Source organism: Balaenoptera musculus, chromosome 1 (assembly GCF_009873245.2).
Source record: "Balaenoptera musculus isolate JJ_BM4_2016_0621 chromosome 1, mBalMus1.pri.v3, whole genome shotgun sequence".
In the NCBI taxonomy this organism is placed as follows: domain Eukaryota; kingdom Metazoa; phylum Chordata; class Mammalia; order Artiodactyla; family Balaenopteridae; genus Balaenoptera; species Balaenoptera musculus.
Window position 1 is genome coordinate 71,043,404 of NC_045785.1, and position 20,980 is coordinate 71,064,383.

The 20,980-nt window shown below is 36.7% G+C and overlaps 1 long non-coding RNA gene across 1 annotated transcript in view; it reads left to right on the forward strand.

The window, feature by feature from the left end:
- The window catches only part of LOC118904081, a 127,522-nt gene extending 118,984 nt beyond the window's left edge, over window positions 1–8,538 (forward strand). The window contains exon 3 of the long non-coding RNA XR_005021928.1: window positions 8,469–8,538. This is a non-coding gene — a long non-coding RNA (uncharacterized LOC118904081). The remainder of the gene's footprint in view (window positions 1–8,468) is intronic.
- Window positions 8,539–20,980: the final 12,442 nt, after the last annotated feature.

The window sequence follows — 20,980 nt, forward strand, 5'->3', positions numbered from 1 at the left end:
TAAAGAAAAAAACATTTCACCTTGTTTTATAGAGCTCTTAGTATTTCAAAATAAATTTATTGACCAAGATGAATTATGATAAACATAAGAATTTACTTCCTCAAAACAGATATTTGTATGTGTAATCAATTCAAGATGGGCAATTTATAGGTACACACACATATACTACACACACATATACTTATATAAATTCATACTGGGTAAATTGGACAGAAATTTTGTCTGTTTTCTTGTTTTGGAGTTGTCAAATATTTCTTACATTGAAAGACTGCTCCAGGACATGTGAAAGATGAAAGCTAGAGAAAAGAATGATGCAATAGAGAATCATATGTCTTTAAAAGGAAAATATTCAGTGCTAATGTATATTGCTGGCAGCTAGACAGTACAGCATATATTCTGTTCTCCAAGCAACAAAGCACCAGAATGGGCACATGGCAGACACAGCTCGGGGCTCCAGCGTGAAGGAGAATGTATTTGTGGAAGTCACAGAGTATAGCATAGTAAAATTAAATTGATTTGTCTTTGGGCTGGGGAGGACATATGAATACCAGACTCACTAACAGGTTTGATGTCAGACAGTGGCAACATTAAAGTTACATGTATTTAATGTAGCTGACAAATAATAGGTGTTTAGTAATATTAGTGTTGTTTCCTTCTTTCTTTTGAACTGTGTTTCCTTACTTTTTTTTTTTTTTTTTTTTTTTAATTTATTTTTTGCTGTGTTGGGTCTTCGTTTCTGTGCGAGGGCTTTCTCTAGTTGTGGCGAGCGGGGGCCACTCTTCATCGCGGTGCGCGGGCCTCTCACTATCGCGGCCTCTTTTGCTGTGGAGCACAGGCTCCAGACGCGCAGGCTCAGTAATTGTGGCTCACGGGCCTAGTTGCTCCGCAGCATGTGGGATCTTCCCAGACCAGGGCTCGAACCCGTGTCCCCTGCATTGGCAGGCAGATTCTCAACCACTGCGCCACCAGGGAAGCCCGTTTCCTTACTTTTTTGTCCATTACCATAATGTCTGAACTCTGTTACTAAGAGTATAGCCACTTGTGCTGGGATCATCTCATGGTTCTTTGTTCTCAAGTAAACAAACCTAATCTGATTTAGCATTAACCAATGGCAGGTGATTGGCTCTGTCAAGAACCAGCATGGGGAAAGCAAAAGCCAGTTGAAATAAATATAAATTAAATTCTTCAGAGCATTTCCATCACTCCATATTTAGTTTCTTCATGATCCATATATTACAAAGATAAACATGCCAGAGCTTATCTGCTCTGTGGACCCCACTTAATATAAAAGGGGGAAACCCTTTGTGTTTCCTATCAGAATATGATTTGACCAGATTATATAAAGCTTCATATAGACAGATATTGACATTCATGTCACAGTTATTTTTATTATGCAGATGTGCTGATAAAAGTGATTTTTTTTCTCCTTTCACATCTTATCCCTTCCAAAGAATGTCTATAATTTCACTCCTTAAAATAGTAAATCCAAATGGTAAGAATTGTCCTTGAAAGGATCATAAACATTTACCTGTTACTTCCATATTTGTAGGAGTGATAACTAATGCCTATAGATTGGATCATAATTTGTTCAATTTATCCAACCAAACCAAAGCCCTTTATGGGAATTTCAATGTCCAGTTTATTATTTAACCTCATGAATGAAAATACCATGTTGCCTTACTTTAAAAAATTCATTGCAAGGGTTAAGAACAGATGAGACGGGTATCTGCAGTCTCCTGGAATCACAAATGTACAAACAAGAGAACTAATTTTTCTCGACTGTTTTTACAAAAAAAAGGAAAGCTTTTTTTCACACTAGGCAAACAGCAACTGGTTTAGTCTCATAAATTTACATACCATAAGTAGTGTCAGTATTCAGGCAGATTAGATTAACAGGCCTTGTGTTAACATCCAAGGAAAAAAAGGAAAATATACCCAAAGTCATCTGGTTAATTGGAGGAGGTGGGGAGAGATGAGGTCGCTTCCATTAAGTTCTTTTGGAACAGTTGCAAGATCCACAAAATCTGTTTTTAGCTCCGTCATTCATCCTGTTGAATGTGTGATGTGTTTTCAATTTAACGATAATTGCCCTTTCCATCTCTTTGATAATTGCCCTCTCTATTATCATTTATGGAGATTCAAATTATAAATCAAGAGAAGACAGTCAGAAAAATATTATGATTGTCCCTTCTGAGGCCAGAGCAACTCAAGTAACACTGCCAAAGTCTGAGAGCTTAAGCTATTTTCATCTACATGTTTCTCAACATTTTAGTTTAGGGTCCAATGGTTTTCCTAAAGAGGGGACTGCACGACAATAACAGGACTGAATGGTAATAGATACAGAGACTGTAAGTTTAGCTTCAGTTTAACAGTTATAAATTTGTATTTGAAATCAGAAACTTGCTCTCCTATTTGGAAGCAAAGGTGAGGGGTCAGCCAGAAATGTTTGCTATTTGTCACCAGGTGTCCCCTTGAAGGATATTGCACAGCCCTGCCTCCCAGGAGCTAAACTCTCCCTCTACTCTTGGCCTGTTTGGGAAAAAAAAAAATTATTTTCACTGGATACGTACAATGATCCACACAATGAGATAAGTGCAAAGACATGAGTGAGCTTTTATCTAAGATGCCGGGAATCATCTCCCAAAACAAAAGCAGGAAAATAAAAAAAACATACCAAGAAATGGCTCTTCGAGGTGGTAACTGTGGTGTGCTGGCGCCAGCTTGTACCTGGTCAGGAGATCTTATTATTAAATTTTCAGGAATTTGGCAAGCTGTTTGTTTCCCCAGAAAGCCACTATTAATAATTAATCGTATAAATTTTGAATTAAATACATTATGTTCAAAACAAAGGTAATAAATGCACAGAACTCATCACTTCCTAATTATTGTAGTACATTGTATTATTTTTTTGTGTTCTTGAGGATATTTTGGTCTATTGTCTCTGAATGTTTAGAAATACCATATAATGGTGTGATATGGAGCATTCCTCCCCAACTCTGCTTCCATAACTTCCTATTAGCAGTTGGAAATCGGCAATGGTATTTATACCACTGACATCAGAAAATGCTGCAAATCATCAATTTTCCCCGGAGAGCTGGTTGATAAACATTTTGCCGCCCAGTCTGGACAGTGATATAGTTTTGAGAGAGGAAGAACCTTGGAACTGGGATGAGCTGGATTTCTTTTTGGCTCAGTCAACTAGTAGCTGTGATATTGGGCAGTTTACTCAAACTCTCTGTGCCTTAATTTATCTCTCTCCTGCTTAATACCTTTCAATATCTTCCCATTACTCTTAGGATAAAGTTCAAAATCTTTAAGGCCTTTTTTTTCTTATCTTTGCCTTGAATTTCTTTACTCCTGGAATCCTGTAAGTTCCTCCTGCTGAAGCGCCCTTGAATTTGGAGTGACTTCCTTTTCCTTCTTTGTGCTGCTAACTCCTACCCCAGATTTAGGTCTCAGTTTAAATGTCCCTTTCTCAAGGTAGACTTCCCTGAGAGCAACCCCCGTACCTCGCATAAAATAGGTTAGGACCCCTTGCTGTAGACTCCCACTGAATCCTGTAACTTTCCTTCCAATCACTTGTCAAAAGTGTAACAACATTATTTTGCATGTAGTCATTTGTTTAGTACCAAAACCCCCTTTCACCTGTATTTCGAGCATGTTGCTATCATTCTCAAGTTTGGCCCTATGCCTGTAGATGTCCTCTTTGCTAACCTAACCACTTAAATTTAATCTGTAGGGTTTCTGTTTTAATAAGAGCAACCCTCTTTTCAAAATCACTCATTCTACCTGAGAGGTGCTACAGGACAGTGTTTGTTTAAGGAAAGGGGCTCTGAGACTAAGCTCTCTAGATTTGAATCTTTACCACCTATGAGCTGTGTGGCCTTACCAACCTCTCTCTAATTCCATTCCTTAATTTATGAAGTAGGGTTAATAACAAAATCACAACCTAGGGGTTGTGAAAATGAAGTAAGTTACCCGCTACAAAATGCTTAGAACAGTGTTGATCACAAAGTCATCAGTATTTAACTGCTTGATATTATTCCTACTTGCTTTAACTCTAGCTACACTTCCCCTAATTATGTCACTTCCCTAGATGCCCACTTCTATGGAGACTCGCCTCCTCCCTTACCTTTGATGATTATAGACAATCCCACAGCTTTAATTATCTCATCCATTGGAAGGACACCCAAATCCCTAGCTCTAGTATCTCCCCTAATATTTTTTTTTTTTTTTTTTTTTTTTTTGGCTGTGTTGGGTCTTCGTTTCTGCGTGAGGGCTTTCTGTAGTTGCAGCGAGCGGGGTTCACTCTTCATCGCGGTGCGCGGGCCTCTCACTATCGCGGCCTCTGTTGTTGCGGAGCACAGGCTCCAGACGCGCAGGCTCAGTAATTGTGGCTCACGGGCCTAGTTGCTCCGCGGCATGTGGGATCTTCCCAGACCAGGGCTCGAACCCGTGTCCCCTGCAGGGTTCGAGTTGGCAGGCAGATTCTCAACCACTGCGCCACCAGGGAAGCCCTCTCCCCTAATTTTTAATGTTACATTTCCAGCTACTTACTCTCATCTCCGTGAGACTTTTTGACACATCAAACACAATGTACCACACCCGAACTCATCATTACCCCATCAAACCCGTTCGCTCCTTTGACATCTGTATTTCTGTTAATAGCATCCCAGTTTCTTCAGTGAGGCTCCAACTTTCTAATCCATCTATGTCTCTTCCCTCTCCTTTACTGCACATCTTAGTAGTTGCCAATTCCTACTGATTGTCTCTGAAATACCTCTTGCATCTTTTTCTTCCTTTTAATTCCCACTGCTCCCATCTAGTCTAGGTTCTCATTAATCTCTTTCTTGTCTGGACTGTAGTAATAGCCTACTATCCAATCTTCACAGCTTTAGACTCAGCCTAATATAACTAGAAGCATTTTTATAGAATTAGACATGTTCACAACACAGGTTTCTCTTCCTCCCTCTCTCTTTCTCTCAATTGTGTGATGTTGTATGTCTGTCTTCTGTCCATGAAAGTGGAGACCTTGACCAACTAGTTCACCTCTGAATCCTCAGTACCTAATAGTATGAAAAATGACTATTTACTATTAAATATAGTACTATTATTATTAAACATTATTATAGTATTAACATATTATATTATTAATATAGTATTATTAAAAGAGTACTATGAAATGTTAAATATTGCTAAAAGTATTTCTTGGATTAATTATTGAATAAATCCATTTTCTGTCCTTGCTCTGATCTATGGTACACACACTTCATCTACTTAAATTGGATTTCTGGTTAATTCACTCCTCTTCTCAAACATCATCTGCCCTTCCCCATTGATTGCCTCCTGACTAATGTCCCCATCCTGGAATATGCAGCTTCAATTAAGAGGCCAGACTTACCTCCATGAAAGCTCCATTCCACTCAGAATTCAAAGAGTTTCATTGTTGTCATTTTAATTAGGGAAATGACAATATTAGCTGTGATTTCAAAAGCTTCGTCAGCCTATATAATGCAGGACAGTAAACAGAATTGCTAATCTTTCCTTATCAATTACACTTGCTTCTAAAACAGAAGGCTCAGTTAGGAATTTACCATCAGAGTCCAGGCATGAGGACACCAATCAGGGGAAAGAGATGAATATCTTTAAATGACAAAAATATTAAGTCTGTGCAGTTTCCTCCAAACTTTTCAAAATAAAATTTTCTTTTCTAGATGTAAAAGACAATCTAAGACGATTCTGGAATTTTCCTCCATTTTACTTAAATTCATTCACTTCACCTTTTCTTTAGATGAGACGTCAGTGGATGCACTTTTTCTCTAAACTGTCTTTTTATTCTTGAGCTTTCTTTTTTCATATTGAATTATCTTTTCTCAGTATATGGTCATAATTTTACTTCGTTTGCTTCTTGAGGATTAAAATGTTGCTTTTATATTACTTGGAACTTAATTTTTCTTTAATCTTATAGGTTTTTACCCTAAACTACAGTTTAAATAATACTTTCTTAATTGATTTTTAAAAAGTCCTGACCTTTCATTTTTTAATACTGATACTGTTGTTACCCACCTTCTCCAGTCAGGGCCAACGAGAGTCCTCCTGGCCTGGTGTCGCTCCTGCCTATAGACCAAGACTGAGTCCGGTTTGGAAGCAAAGAAAGCGTTATCTTTGATCAAAAAACGGAGAGGCGCGAACTTGCCGCTCTAGATACACAGTCTTTCTGACAGGCTGTGGGCGGGGCTGCTGTATAGGGGTCTGTCCTGGGGAGGGGGCGGAGCTCTGGCAGGACGGGCGGGGCAGGCGGAGCTGTGTTGCTCAGGCTCCAGAGGGCGTGCCAGGCGCAGCGTCTCTGCGCACGGCCTGCCGCCGCCATCTTGAGTTACAGTGCTGTGCTTGGCGCTTCTGCGGGAGGCTCACCGAGCTGCACACTGCAGTTCTGCTCTGGGAACTCTAATCCGACGTGTTAGGTGCAAGGCCTCTGTGCAAGGTCCCCTACAGGCAAGTGAAACTAGACTAAGCCCAAAGAAGAGGTTAGACCTTATCAAGAAGATCCCATCATATTTTTCCCGGGGACCCCAGTGAGCTTTGCTGGTGACAATACCACCACTGCATAAGGAATGAGTTACTCAAACATCTGACTTGTTTATTTAGATGCTATTATTTTGAACTTGGAAATTTTACCAGAGAAACTGACTTCAAAATTTGAAGATATTACTCTAAGAGTAACTCTCTTCAAAGAGGAGTGGAATTTTTATTCAACAGTAAGAAAAGTAGTATTCAAAGGTGACTATCAAGTCGCATTCTGATAACGCATTCTCGAACTTTAGCAAAAATAACTTCTTTTGTACATTTGACTACACTTGGTTAATGCTGACCTCAATAGGTTTATTCACAAAGTTAATGTGTATGTTCTGTTTGTAAAAGACACATATAGGAACTCATTTGTATTTCTATACCATCTAAATTGTCATATTTGATGTTCATTGAAACTTTTACCATGTGCCTGAACTCTCAAGAAAATATTGAAAATTCCTCAAACCCTGCATTTTCAAATATAAACGTCTATCAGAAAAGTAGAGATCTGGCTATTAGTTCAATAGCTATGTTCATTACTACAAATATTAACAATTACTCAATTACCTTTGTCCTCTTAAGATGGTATAGTTTGATAGCCAATGTTAATTCATCCTACGAAAATGAGGTTTTTTTATTACAGATGAAAATATCCCTCTTTCACAACATTTCACAAAATCAAATGTCCACCATTTCTATGTTAATCTCACGTCTATTAGTTAACCAGGAATTTAAAAAATTGGCAAGACAAACCCTTAAGCATTACACAGGTTAGATGGTCTGGATTCTTCCCATCACACATCTGATGCCTAGCTAAGTGTAGTATCGGGGGTAATAAAAAAAGTTGGGAGGCCCATTTATAGCTGGAGTTTGCAGAAGCTAAGAGAAATAGACAATAACTGCTGGGGAAAAAGATCCTATTACCAACTGAAAAAAAAAAAAAAGTTTCTTCCCTGTCCGCCATGGTAAGCAGGTGCTTATTTTGCTTTAGGAAATGTATAATGTTTCTTTTGAACCATTAATCATCGGCAACTGATACTAAAGTAAAACAGGTACACCTTTCCTTATGCTTTTGGAAAAGAATATTGACAACTGAAAAACAGGCAGTGGTTCTCCCAGACCATTAAAGCAAATAAAAATTTGTGTAATCTGTGTATTTTAAATATATAGCCAGTTCAGATCTGAGAGATATAATTACCTCAAGAAAGAAGAAGAAAGAAAATCCTCTGAGCCATTTTATTTTTTACATTAAAAATGTTTCTTGAGTTCACAATAGTATTAACTTTACAAACTCCTCATGTTCTGGTGTATTTGTCGAAGAGGAAACCACGCACTATCCCTTCCCCTGGGAAAAGACTTGCTTTCTGATTTGCCATCACATCTGCGTTAAACAGAGAAACAGATGCTTAGCTTCTAAGGGTCAGAGTTTGGGCTTCTCCCTCCTATCACTAGAGCAGAAAAAAAGGGGGTTCCGAAGTGATGTGGCAGCTTTGCAATGGCTGGCCTGTACTTTTACATTTAAAGTAAGCAGGTGGTATCAATGGGCTGTCTAATGACTAACAAGATAAGAGTGCAATTGATCTTTTTATTAACCTGTTTCCCCAGGTGGGTGGCAGGCTGCTCCTCTCTCCTGGGTTCAGTTACACTGTTCAGTTCCAGGAATCATTTTAGACTCTTTAACTTTTTTGTCTAAACAGATATTTAAAGCACAGGGGCACAAACACTGGTATTCCGTGTTATCTAAATTCTATCTTCTCTGAACCTCCAAACTGGTAAATGTCTTTATAATTTGAATCCGACTCAAAACGGTATTTAACACACATGTGGATCCTCTTCAATCCTATTGATATTCTTTTCATGCTGAATTTGAACCGTGAATTTGTTTGTCTTCCTTCTAGGTCACAGACCACTTACTCTAAACCTCACAACCAGTTCTGAAGAGTATGGAGCCTACATAGATTCATAAGGTAAATGATTAATTTCAAAATAAGACATAATGGATTTAATTATAGTGTGAATTCCAACATTGTGTAAATGTGTTATCCTTTATTACTCTGTGGTGAGTTTCTAATTTATGATACTGTGTAATCTTTTAGTGGAGGGTAGACTCATAATCCTGGGGAGTGCTGAGGGAAGAATACAGTACACCTGTGAGTTCCCTCTCTTCAGAGGCAGGCTATTTGTTGTATATTGCTTAAGGCTGGCTACCTACCTCAATTTCATACAACAGTATCCTTATGATTTTAGGAGACTCCTGCCCTGGAGTATGCCAGGACATCACAAATCACATAGTCAATTGGAGAGCAATTAGATCTGTCATTTTCATAAATGAAGCTTGAAATTATTAGGATGCATTCCTCTGTAGAAGTAGGAAGAGGTACAAAACATCCCATGAAGGCTATTTCTACCATAGGTGGTGTCAGATGAGGATGTGTGGGATAAAAGGATTTATAGAGGATGGCCTCATATTTCTATTTCTCTGAATCACAACCATCATTTGCTTTGCTGCTTGTTAAATAATTGTATATACCTAGAAGCTATTGATTCTATACTAAGGTAGACTCAAGAGGATCTTTGATATCATCTATAGCAGAATGACTAAAAACCTAGACTTTAGATCCAACCTAAACTCAAATTGTGGTTCTGCCATTTATTAGCTATGACACTGTGGTCTTCAATTTTCTCATCTACAAAGTGGGAAAAATAATAGTATTCACTCTCAAGAGCTATGGCATAGTATAAACAAATGAGTTGATGTAAAGCACTTAAAATATTGCGTGACACCTACTAAACACTAGATTTACTGATTAACTAAAATGCTTTTATTCTACCTCCTCATTTTATTTGTTTCAGTTTCTCAATTCTCCTTTAGTCCAGAAACTCAGTGGTTATGGGAATTATTAAGGGAACCAAACTCCCAATTCCCTTTTAGCAGCCTTTCTCCTAAAGGAGATATATTATACCTTTCATGTAAATGCCAGGAAGGAGAATAATTGGCATCCCATTGCTCTTTGAATGGCTCCCCGGCCAGCCGTAGGTGGTGTGACGTGAAAGTGACCTGACAGCGGGGCGCCTGCCAGCTCGGCGCACCGTGTAGTGGGAGAATCAATTAGAAGGTTCATCGCCATTTCAGAAACATGCAAACATCAATTGGCATAGAGTTTCAGGAAGCAGAATAAAAAGGAACCTACAAAACAAAAAGCCTTTCAAGGGAATGGAGACACCATTCTTCCAAATCACTGATGATTATGATCACCATTAGAGCTTAATGAGCCTACATATGGCTAATGACTTCATCTCTCCAGTAGATTTGCCAATAGTCCGTTTCCACTCGCATCCATCCTTCTCTTCTAAGAAGCATAACCATAGTGCTTGTTGGTCAGAACAAGTCACTGGATTTCCCCCTCCTCCATTACCAAAAGCAATTTCTCAAATCTACCATCCCCTTCTTTCATGACCAAAAGTAACAGATTAGAGAAAAGAAAACACCACCAGTGCATGGTTTATAGAACCCTCAAAAACCTGGGTTCAATCCAAAAGTGGCCCTTAACTGCTGTCTGACCTAGTTTTCTCACCTCCAAAATGTAATTGATCACTATCCTATTTCCAAAGATAACTTAAAAGATAAAAATATATAGGGATATGGTTTATTTTACTTAATTTAGTTATTTGTTACTAATATTATCATTGATTATGGCTATATTTTTACTTTAATAACCCAAGTGAAGAAAATGCTATTATAAGGTTTAAGCAAGTTATCTGCTGAACCATTTAGAGACTATTAATTTTAATAAGAAGACCTAAACTGAAGTTAGAATTTTTTTAAATTAACCACACTATTATAATATTTAGTCAACAGTGATACTTAGTGTTAAAATCATTTAAAGAGGCAAAATTTGGCAAAGTTGACATAATGATGTATCTTCTAAAGAATAGGTATTAACAGTATGTTATTTATTGGAAGAGAAAATTTTTCATAAAAACAATAGATACTAGGGGGTGCCCTTCTAGTTGCTACATGGGATACTGCCCGATTCATGAATTGCCTAATAAAGCTAATTAGATCTTCAAATTTAAAAATAAATAAAATAGATACAAGTCCCCATAATGATTCTTACTCAAATTTCAGTGCATTTCTTTCATGTTCCTGTTTTCAAAATATATCTAGTAAATATAGTAGATCTTAATATAATCCTGAATAATATCACATAATTATAATATTGAAAGTAAGACAAGTAATAGTTGGAAGGGATAATATTAGCTATTAAGACAATTGCTTCAGTGTAATAGTTTAGAAATTTTAAATTGTTTTATGTTAAAATATTCCAGTATAATTTTTCTGGGGTCTCTATGCTATAAATAAACTTTGATTGCTATGGTAATGTAAGAAACATGAATGGATAATGTCTGTTCTCTGTAACCAGCATTTCAGGAAAGTATCATTGTTAAAAATACATTGCTGGTATCCCATTTTTGAGTTCTAGCCCCAAATCTGCATCTGAATGTTCTGAGTGAGGTTGATCAATTAACATGTATCTGAGTAAAATTTTGATATATAATTTGAAGAAATAAATAAAGAAGACTCAAAAATAAAGGCTGATTTTTAGGAACAACTTTCAAGTAACAAAAATGTTTAGCAAATCTTAACATGCAACAAATCTACATTCTGCTGTCAGTTTTTTCATACACCTATCTGCCTACTCTACACCACTGATCCCATCATTTCAAGAATGAAAATTTAGTTTAAAATGGAACCTTTTCACATTCACTGGAAACTTTAAAATCACAGAAAAATATACACTAAATTTACTTTTTAGTCTCACCAGCTAGATGTTTGGAGAACTTTAAAAAAAAAATCATTTAACTAATTTTATTGGAGGTCTATAATATGTCCAAAACTGTTCACAACAAAGTATAAAGAGAGTGTAAAGTATGGCTCCTACTCTCTGAAGTTTATTTATAGAGTTAAAATCAACACATACAAAATAAATATTAACATCAGAAAAAAAAATACATGCATGTACTCATCTCAGTATTATAAATTATGAATTTTGTAGAAGATATGATGGAAGAGGTGGGATCCAAGATAGGGTTTTAATAATGAATAGAGCTTGGATATGTAGTGCTTCTCTGGGCTAAATAACCAGTGGTCCTATATTTATATTATCTAGGGTCTATGTAATAAGCTGTTTGACCACTGAAAGCAAAGCAAAGGAGGAGTTTATGGGATTGGTTAACTCACCATGAAAGCTGGGTAACTGCCAGCAAACAAGTCTTTCACTCTTCTATGCCCAGTGAAAGTGCAAATAGACCTACCACAAAAATCCCAAGCTTAGCTGGAATATGAGGATCTCCCCTCAGATTGCAGCAGTGAAGATTCCAGGATGGATGGAAAGAATTCATCTCCCTCAGGAAGAACTACAGCTACTCTAGCTAAGTTCAAGCCTTTAAGACCCAAATGCTGGTCATGGGTATAAAGCTTACTGAGTAATCCTATCTATCTGAAATAGAAATCCAGAGTCTCTGAGGTTCATCAACTGCTTTCTTTGGGTTTCTGACCAGCCCCAACATGAAAGAGAAAGCTAGTATCATTGACCTGGACAGAGAAAGATTTGAGAATGTTAAAGATGAGTCTATTTCATATCTAGTTCTATAAACTAACCATTTGCTATCTAAGCAAAAAATGAGATCATTCTCATATTAATAATCCAAAGCTTGACTCACACAAAGAAAACTAAAATTAGATATTGTTCTTGGAACTCTAAGTTGCATTGTGCTGGGAAAGTAAACCATGAGTAAGCTGAAGACAATGCTAATCATAGCTGCCATTTATTCAATTTGTTGTATGCCTGGCACTTTATGCTTTAATTTACATATATTTCATTTAATCCTCACAAAATTTTTATTAGGAAAATGTATTGTCCCCAGTTTAAAGTCAAAGAAATAAGGCTCAAGGCTTCCCTGGTGGTGCAGTGGTTAAGAATCTACCTGCCAATGCAGGGACATGGGTTCCATCCCTGGTCCGGGAAGATCCCACATGCCGCAGAGCAACTAAGCCCACGTGCCACAACTACTGAGCCTGTGCTCTAGAGCCCGCAAGCCACAACTACTGAGCCTGCGTGCCACAACTACTGAAGCCCACGTGCGTGGAGCCCATGCTCCGCAACAAAAGAAGCCACCGCAAGGGGAAGCCCACGCACCGCAACGAAGAGTAGCCCCCTGCTCACCGCAACTAGAGAAAGCCCACGTGCAGCAATGAAGACCCAATGCAGCCAAAAATAAATAAATAAATTTTTTTAAAAAGGAAATAAGGCTCAAAATTTTAATTTGATCAAATTTAACAAGTAACAAGTGACAGGGCCAGGACTTGAACTTATGACTTTCTGAAGCCAAAGGCCATGCTCTTTCCATTAGGTACATCACCTTTCAGACAGTGCTGCCTCCCTGACTAATGATGGTTTTCTTATATACTCAGGTATACCAGGAAGATGACTGAGTTGACAGTTTTATTGCATGTATGTACATTAACATCAACCAATACTTATTATTTAGTCCCATGAAGTCAATGAGTGTTTTGTAAGCAGATGGGCTACAGATTCAGAAAAATCAATGAATATTTCCCTAAGCAAGAGAATTATGAAGAGTAAAAGCATTATATGTGCTTTTTCTTGGAAGTAAAGGAAAAGTGTAGTGTTAATAAAACAGACCCAATGCTAATGACTTAGAGCCCCGCCTCACAAAGTAGAAATCAATCTGACTCTAAGGTTCATTTTACTCATTCCATAAACTTATTTCCCAACAGAGTTTCTTAATTTTGACGTCAAAAATACAGAATTTTGTCATTGCTCTTACTTTCAGATTCAAGGCCAGTTTACTTCCTAATCTCTTCTCATTTATTATTCACTTTCATATAAGGCTCACTTTGCCTTGTTTTCACGTTCATAATGTTCTTACACACTCTAAGAGACTGTTCTCACTGTCTGGAAGACCTTCCATTCATCTTACCTTTTCTTCCTCATGTCAATCAAATCTTCACTGTTTTCAGCTTCTAGGGTCTGTAGTTCTGATTTTGCCCAAAGCTTTTCCAATTAACTAGGTATAAAACATCTTTCTGTGTGAATCATCATTCCTCTATAGCCAAAGGCATTACCAGTGGTAAAATGTATTCTTCTGTATATAATAATAGTAATTTTAACTGTTAGATTATACTTTTCATTGATCTATTTTTTTCTGGTTAAAGTAGAAATGCTATGGTAGAAAATTTATAAATATCAAAACATGCAAAGAAGAAAAAAAAAGTAATTGTTTATGCCAACACCCTGAGAAAAGCATTGTTAACATTTTGTTATATTTCTTTCTATTCTTTTTTTAAACATATTTAGTTGTGTTATAACTTAAACTCTCCCTGCCTTACTATATTTTTATCCTGCTTTGTTTCTCCTGAAACCAGACCCACTAAGAGTTGGATTCACCCAATTCCCTGGATTCATAGGAGTCAACTAGCCAGTAGGAAGGTTGACCATTAAGAGGTCTGGTGAAGCATTGACTCATCAAAGTTTAGAAGTATTCCTATTTCTGGGCTTGTTTGCAAAGATAAAACTCCAAAATGGTCTGATGTGCAACTCCTGGGTAATTGTTCTCTTGGCTTCCATCTTGTGTTAATTTCCTGTTAATTAAAACCACTCTTTCATTTCATAGAAGCTAGAAAAATACATTAATATTAGATTATATAAGACATGGCATTATAAAATAATACATCTGTCTTCTTGATTTCTAAATTAAATTATAGATTTTAAAAACTATTTGTGTTCACATGATATTATAAATGCCCTCTGTGGGTTTTCTCCCCTTTGTAAGGGCCCATCTTAACTGTATGGAAGGTGGAGTTTTCTTGTTCAGCTTGCCCTTTTTTAGATATTGACCCTTTTTATCCCCCCAGCTTATTTTATCCCCACCAGTTTTTATCTGGTAAACATACATTGTCTGAAACCTTAACTTTCTCCATATGAATTACCTGCCCAATTCTGGGGTCAAGTTTTTATCATTTAGTCCATTAGGAAGGATTTGCTCTTAGATAATTTCTATACATCTCATTTCTTTCACCTATTAAGAATAATGTTTGATTATTTCCTCCAGGTTTAGACACTTATCCAGTTTAAATTTGTTTGCTAACCAAACTTTTAAAGACACTAACCAACTGTTCCCCCCAAAACTGTAAAACGTGATCTCACAGGAGGAACAGCTTCACAGTCTTGCTGAACACCCTTCTCACAGTTTCCCTGATACAAAATGCATCCCCAGCACTGAGCACATAGCATACCATCATTAGCTATTTGTAAATGAATCAATAATATCTTTTAAGACATCAAAACCTATTCCCCAAGCAAACAGGACTACTGACTTTTGAGGGCTAAAGGTTTTCATAGCTTGGATGAGATGCAAAAACATTTTCTTCCACAAAAAATATATTTCCTCAAATGCTATCTATGAACCTCTTGCCTATGAGAATAGCATCTCTCAAACTTATTTTTTGTTCATACCACTTAAAAGAGACTATCCAAGGTAACCCCTGAGTCTAGAACTATTGGAAAACTGCTAAGTATGTTCATGCATCTGTAGTGTAGATTTTACAGATAAAGGTAAAGGAGATGAAATATCAGCACCATTGAGGATGAGCCTGAGAACTGAACAGCTGTGAGTGTTGAGGTTCCCCAGGCAATGAGGGTTCAAGAGGACAATTGTGAGGTGTCAGGACAATCAAGACACCGCAATATTTTAAACTGCAGACACTCTGCATCAGGGCAGATACTGCCAGCTAGAGGTCTGTGTTTTATTGAAGTCTAAACTAATTCCCCTTGTTTTATGCTACTGAATGGTTCATTTGCTTTGGGAGCCTCGGGGGATAAAGGAGAGGGAAACAAATTAAGTCGAAACTGCGAAGACTTGTTAAAACTACACAAGGTGTGTGTAGCTCTCTTATTGTTATGTGATATGTGTTGGGAGAAAAAAAATCTCTGGGAATTCCACCCTGACTGACTTCATAACAACTCACAGGTGATTAAGTCAACCTTTGAAACATGTAATGAAAACACAGAGAAAACCAAACTTAATATTCAATAAAATAAACTAATCATTGTTTCATTTTCTAAAAAAATGTGTTGGCACCAGGATGAGACGTAGATGAAAAAAATTCCAAGAAAAACAAAGACATCTATCTCTAAATCAGTAAGTTTACTGATTAATGAAGAGCCAGACTTTGCTGTTAAGGACTTGATGTGAAGTGATTGTGAGCATGTCCCTCCATAACAGCTTCCACTTGAGAGTTCCAAGGAGAGACTCATATATGTGCCTAGAGAAAGAAGGAAATAGAAACATTTATGACTTTTGCACCACCCAGCATATACAAAAACACACCCTCGTCTAATCCCTGACTATAAAATTTTATTTATGTAGTTGTAAATTGGGAAATCTCAGGCATAAAACTCGATATCTAATAAATATACAGTGGTGTTGTCGACTGGCGACTATAGCAGGCTTGCTTATTTTTGCTTTTTCTGGCAGTGAATGATATGGGATCATAGGGAATCCATATCTCTAAAGCCAAAGAATAGCTCCTAGTCATTTGTGTCATCATTAGCAATATCGTGATATCCCTTAAGGACAAAACACATAAATGTTCTCCTGTCACTTACAATTGTGTCAAGGAGAAAACCGAAATGAACTTGCAAAGTCATGCACCAGCTCAATTTTGGAAGGGAAAAAAATCTTCCTTTGAAGGAAATGAAATCAATCCCCAGTTCAAATTAAATTTGGACTATTCTGTGAAGCTCCAATACACAGCTCCAATAACAATCAGTACTTACGGACTTAAGGTGCAGGCAAATAATACTTCATTTAAAAGAAATTGAATGAGGATTACTGACAGGGAAAGTTTTGATGCTATTTTGTCATTAAAGTTAAATCATGCTATTATTTGCTCAGTTGTGAACATCTCTATCTTCACTCTCCTTTTTTTTCTTTTACTTTTTTTTTCAAATTCACTAGAAACCCTTTGCATAGTTGGACTTGTGTCTTCATCTTATTAAAACCCTGTCATGCAAATGTATCATAAGTGTAGCCTGAAGACTTCTGTCTCATGCAAAATTTAACTTAAATTCTACCAGCATGAAACACTTTGTTATGCACAAAACTTCTGTTTGGTTTGCTGACGTTCTTCTTAGTCAGCTCTCATGGTGATTCATTATCTTGTGATATAGATTTCCAAGTATCATCTTTGTATTGATTTTTATATCTTTAATAACCACTCCACAGAAGATGGCTCCACTGGTGTCATTGATCGCATCAAAAATTCAAGGCTTACAGAAATACTAGAGGGCTAATTGGTAGCAGAACATTTAAGACTTAATCTTAATGCAGTCTTAATATTCTGCATTAAACCTACCTGAAGGTATCCTCTTTGAGTCTACAAGGGGAAGTTTAGTGCTTCGTTGAAAAACACCTGGTGAGAGTATGCAAAAACATCGCAATAAATGGACTACAAACTCGAAAATGCCGCTTAACAAACATTCATAAATTAAGAGCAAAGCTTTCATCTGGGACCTCCATCTCTGGAATGCTCCTTGCTTTCCTTTTCTATCACTTTTGGTCCCACCAAGCCAGGTTTGCTTAATATGTTTTAGAACCAAAACCAGTGGGGAAAAAAGGCCCCATAATTCTAAAGCATGTACCACCCTAGGATTTGATGATTTCTCAGTTTAACAATAGAAGGGATTCCTCTGCAGAAACTCAGAGTGAACATCCTGTTTGTATAAATAACATTAAACAACAAATTGAGGACTGCTGGTGTAGGACCAGCAAGTCTGGAGGCCCAGTACATGATCAGGTATACCACACTGTAACTTCCTTCCTTCCAGGACCCCATTCACAGAACATGCAGATCCGTTTTAGGTAATCAGAAACCTAACCAAAAAGGAGAAGCAGTCACTTTCTTCAAAGCTTAAGAGTAATTTAATTATAAAGTTGAAACTTGAATTTTATCCTTTTCCAAAACTTTTTATGAACCTACTCTGGGCCAGTCACTGTATCAAAGCATAGATGGGTTTAACCTGGTACCTGCCCTAGAGAACCTTACTTTCAGAAGCGTATGCATGGAAGGTGGAAAGTAGATAACTAACTAGAAGGCAGGATGTACAAGGATGTGGGCTTTGTTTTTGTTGTTGTTGTTTTGGGGTTTTTCTGTTTTTCTTTTTTTTATTTTTTGGCGACACCATGTGGCACGCAGGATTCTAGTTCCCTGATCAAGGATCGAACCCGTGCCTCCTGCAGTGGAAGCGTGGAGTCTTAACCACTGGACCACCAAGGGAAGTCCTAGAATGTGGGCTTTGGAACTGGCCGGACCTGAATTCTATTCTGTCTCCAACACTGTGCTGTGTGACACTTGATAGATTTCTACCTCCCTGAAAAATGGCAGCAGTTAAAAGTTTTTTCCTCATAAGAATAAAATGTGGCAATGCGTGCAATGCTGAGTATTGGACATATTATCCATGACCCCAAAGGTGTGTTACCTATTAGAAGATGATAAAGGAGGAAGCCATGTATTTTTGGTTTTTTACCCCTCCCTGTAGTATTTGAAAAAGTCATTTAAGAGAAAGTGGAAAAAGAACAATTTTTTAAAATTTTTATGTATCCTAGCTTTTTGGCAAATTATTTTTAACAAAGACCTAAACATACATGCTAGTTCAGCATTTTAGATGTAGCATCAAACACTAAAGGGAATTTGGAATTTTTAAGACACTTGGAATTAAAATGAAGACTTTAGAAAGAATGTAAAGACAAAGGGAAGAATCAAGGATGGAGGCCATAATGAGATATTATAAAGGTCATGGTGAGTTTTTGATGTTTAGCATTTAGGTACTTGAATCTTTGGATTCAAATAATTTTTAAATTATCAGAAATTATAGATGCAAATTTCAAAGTTTCTCATTTTAAAAAAATGAGGTGTAATAATCTCATAAAGCAATAAATATGTAAGGATCTATGCAATTAATTTAAATATCAATGCACTGTTAGAATTTATTGCTGAGATTATTTTCAAAGTGTTACATTTACAATATGTATGGATTTAAAATAATTTACCTAGAATATGATACTTAAAGAAACAGCAAATGCTTATATTATACAAATTATTTTTTCTATTCGTCATTATTCTTGTTGCATATTTAGTTGCTTCACAGAATTTAGTCATGTATCTGGCCCATAATTACCCATTTATTGATGAAATTCAGTTTGTAGTGTTATTGCATCCTCTTTCCTAGACAGGTTACAGCTTTAAAACTAGGAGAGCAAAACATTTTCAAGTGGCTTCATCACAGATGTTTTTATTCTATTGCTGTGTATCTGCCTTTCGAGTTGCCCTCCCACTAAGTATGTGATTTTACATTTCTCAAAAGATCCGCCATCCCACTTCCAGGCCTCTTCCTTTTGCCTTTTATTTTCTTTCTCCTTTGTTTCCTTCCTCCCCTTTCCCTCTTTGCTATCTTTGGCCTTTTTTCTAAGTTTCTACAGCTTTTTCTCCACTTCACTTCCCTATCTCTTCTCCCTTCCTTTCTTCCTCTTTCCCTAATTATGTTATTACCTAAACTGAAACTCAGTGCACAGAATTGTAAGTCTGATTCAGATTTTATTTACCCTTTGGATATTTTAAATAACAACCCAAGGAGTCCCCCAATGTAGTGCTAAATTCATTTTCCACCTGTTAAAAGAAAAAATTATGGCATGAAAGAGAACAAAAATTCTACCAAATTCAGATGCCACAAATTGTTGTAAGGATAGTTTTCCAAGTGCTGAGACATTTATTTTTTTCTTAACCTTTAATTTTTTTTTCCCCCTGCTGTCTAACAGAAACTATTAAAGGTCTCTGTAGTCCTCAATATAGAAAAAAATACTTTTCCTCAATAGTCAGTTAGTATGGAACAAGAACATTAATTCCATTTTCTATTTTTAAAATGTTAAAATGATGCTAAAAAAAAATAGTTCTCTACTCTTAATGCACTAGAAGAAAAGTTAGACATTCAATACTAACTAGCTATTTTTTCTGAAAATGTTTCTTTCCTTTTTTTTAATAGTATTATCTATCCTTTACCACTGTCAGGGAATTAAATTTTAACTTATTAATATAATATATATGATAACTAACAATCAAAGGATTGGAATATAGTAAAATGCCACTAACAAAAATCTACTTTAAATTTTTTCCCTTAAATTTCTCTTTAATAATTATAAAAACTACCAAAAATCTACAAAAGTGAGAGTTAACAGAAATTTCCAGCCAAATAAATTTTTTTAAGTGATGGGTTTATATATAAAATGGCCCAGAGATGAAATATGAAAGTTTTGATATTTTCAAAGTATTCTCTTTGAATACCTGCTGCATTCTCCAGATGGAGGCCCCGCATCATTCCACAGCTGGAGTCACCTTTGCAATCATTGGTCCCATTCTTGAGAGCAAATCACACATGCCTTTTAATTTGCCACTATAGAATTTATGTAACTTCAAATTACAAATTGAAAGCCCAATAGATAAAACTGGCATCCTAACTTTCAGTCAGATAATAATGACTACTGCCATGCTTTAAGCAGCTATGATGCTTTTACTTGTATTATCTTGAATTCTTACAAAGACCCAATATAAGAAAATAACAAGATCAGATGAGTAAACCAATGATACTCAAATGCACTAAATCAATAATTATTCTGCATAGACTTTCTGTTCTGTTTGGCAAATAGCAACATCCTGCGAAATAGCAGTTTACCAATGGTTAGTAAATGTTTTTGTTCCATTTTGTTTTTATTTATTGGACTAAGAACATTTACATGAGATCTAGCCTTAAAATATGTTCGCAAGTGTACAATACAATACGGTCAATTATAGGCACTGTGTTGCACAGTAGATTTCTAGAACTTCCTTATCTTGTATAACTGAAACTTAGCAGAATTTGTGCATTTAACATGTCTCCCCCCCACAGATTGGATATGCCTCTAGGGATCTGAAGAGTTACCCCTTTTACTTTATACGTGACAAGCAAAATGGTCAGAAACAGGACTAGAAAATTTTGATCTCCTTACTCCTCTCAGTTTGCCTCCGAATGCCACTTCTAACTAGGCAAAAGACACGTCAGAACTCAAGCTATAAGAAACATTTCCATGGCCTAAATCTTCCCTGCAAAACTGCTGGAGTTTTCACCGCTTCAGGACCATCTATCTTGTATGTCTCAGTTTCATATCCAGTTCAAAAGGAAACAGCAGTACTTATGCAGATGTATGACAGCATATGGTCAGGATTTAGATGAGCGAATACTTGCACCTGGAAATCAAATATCAGCCCAGGCAGACCCCTCCTGCTTGCCCAGGG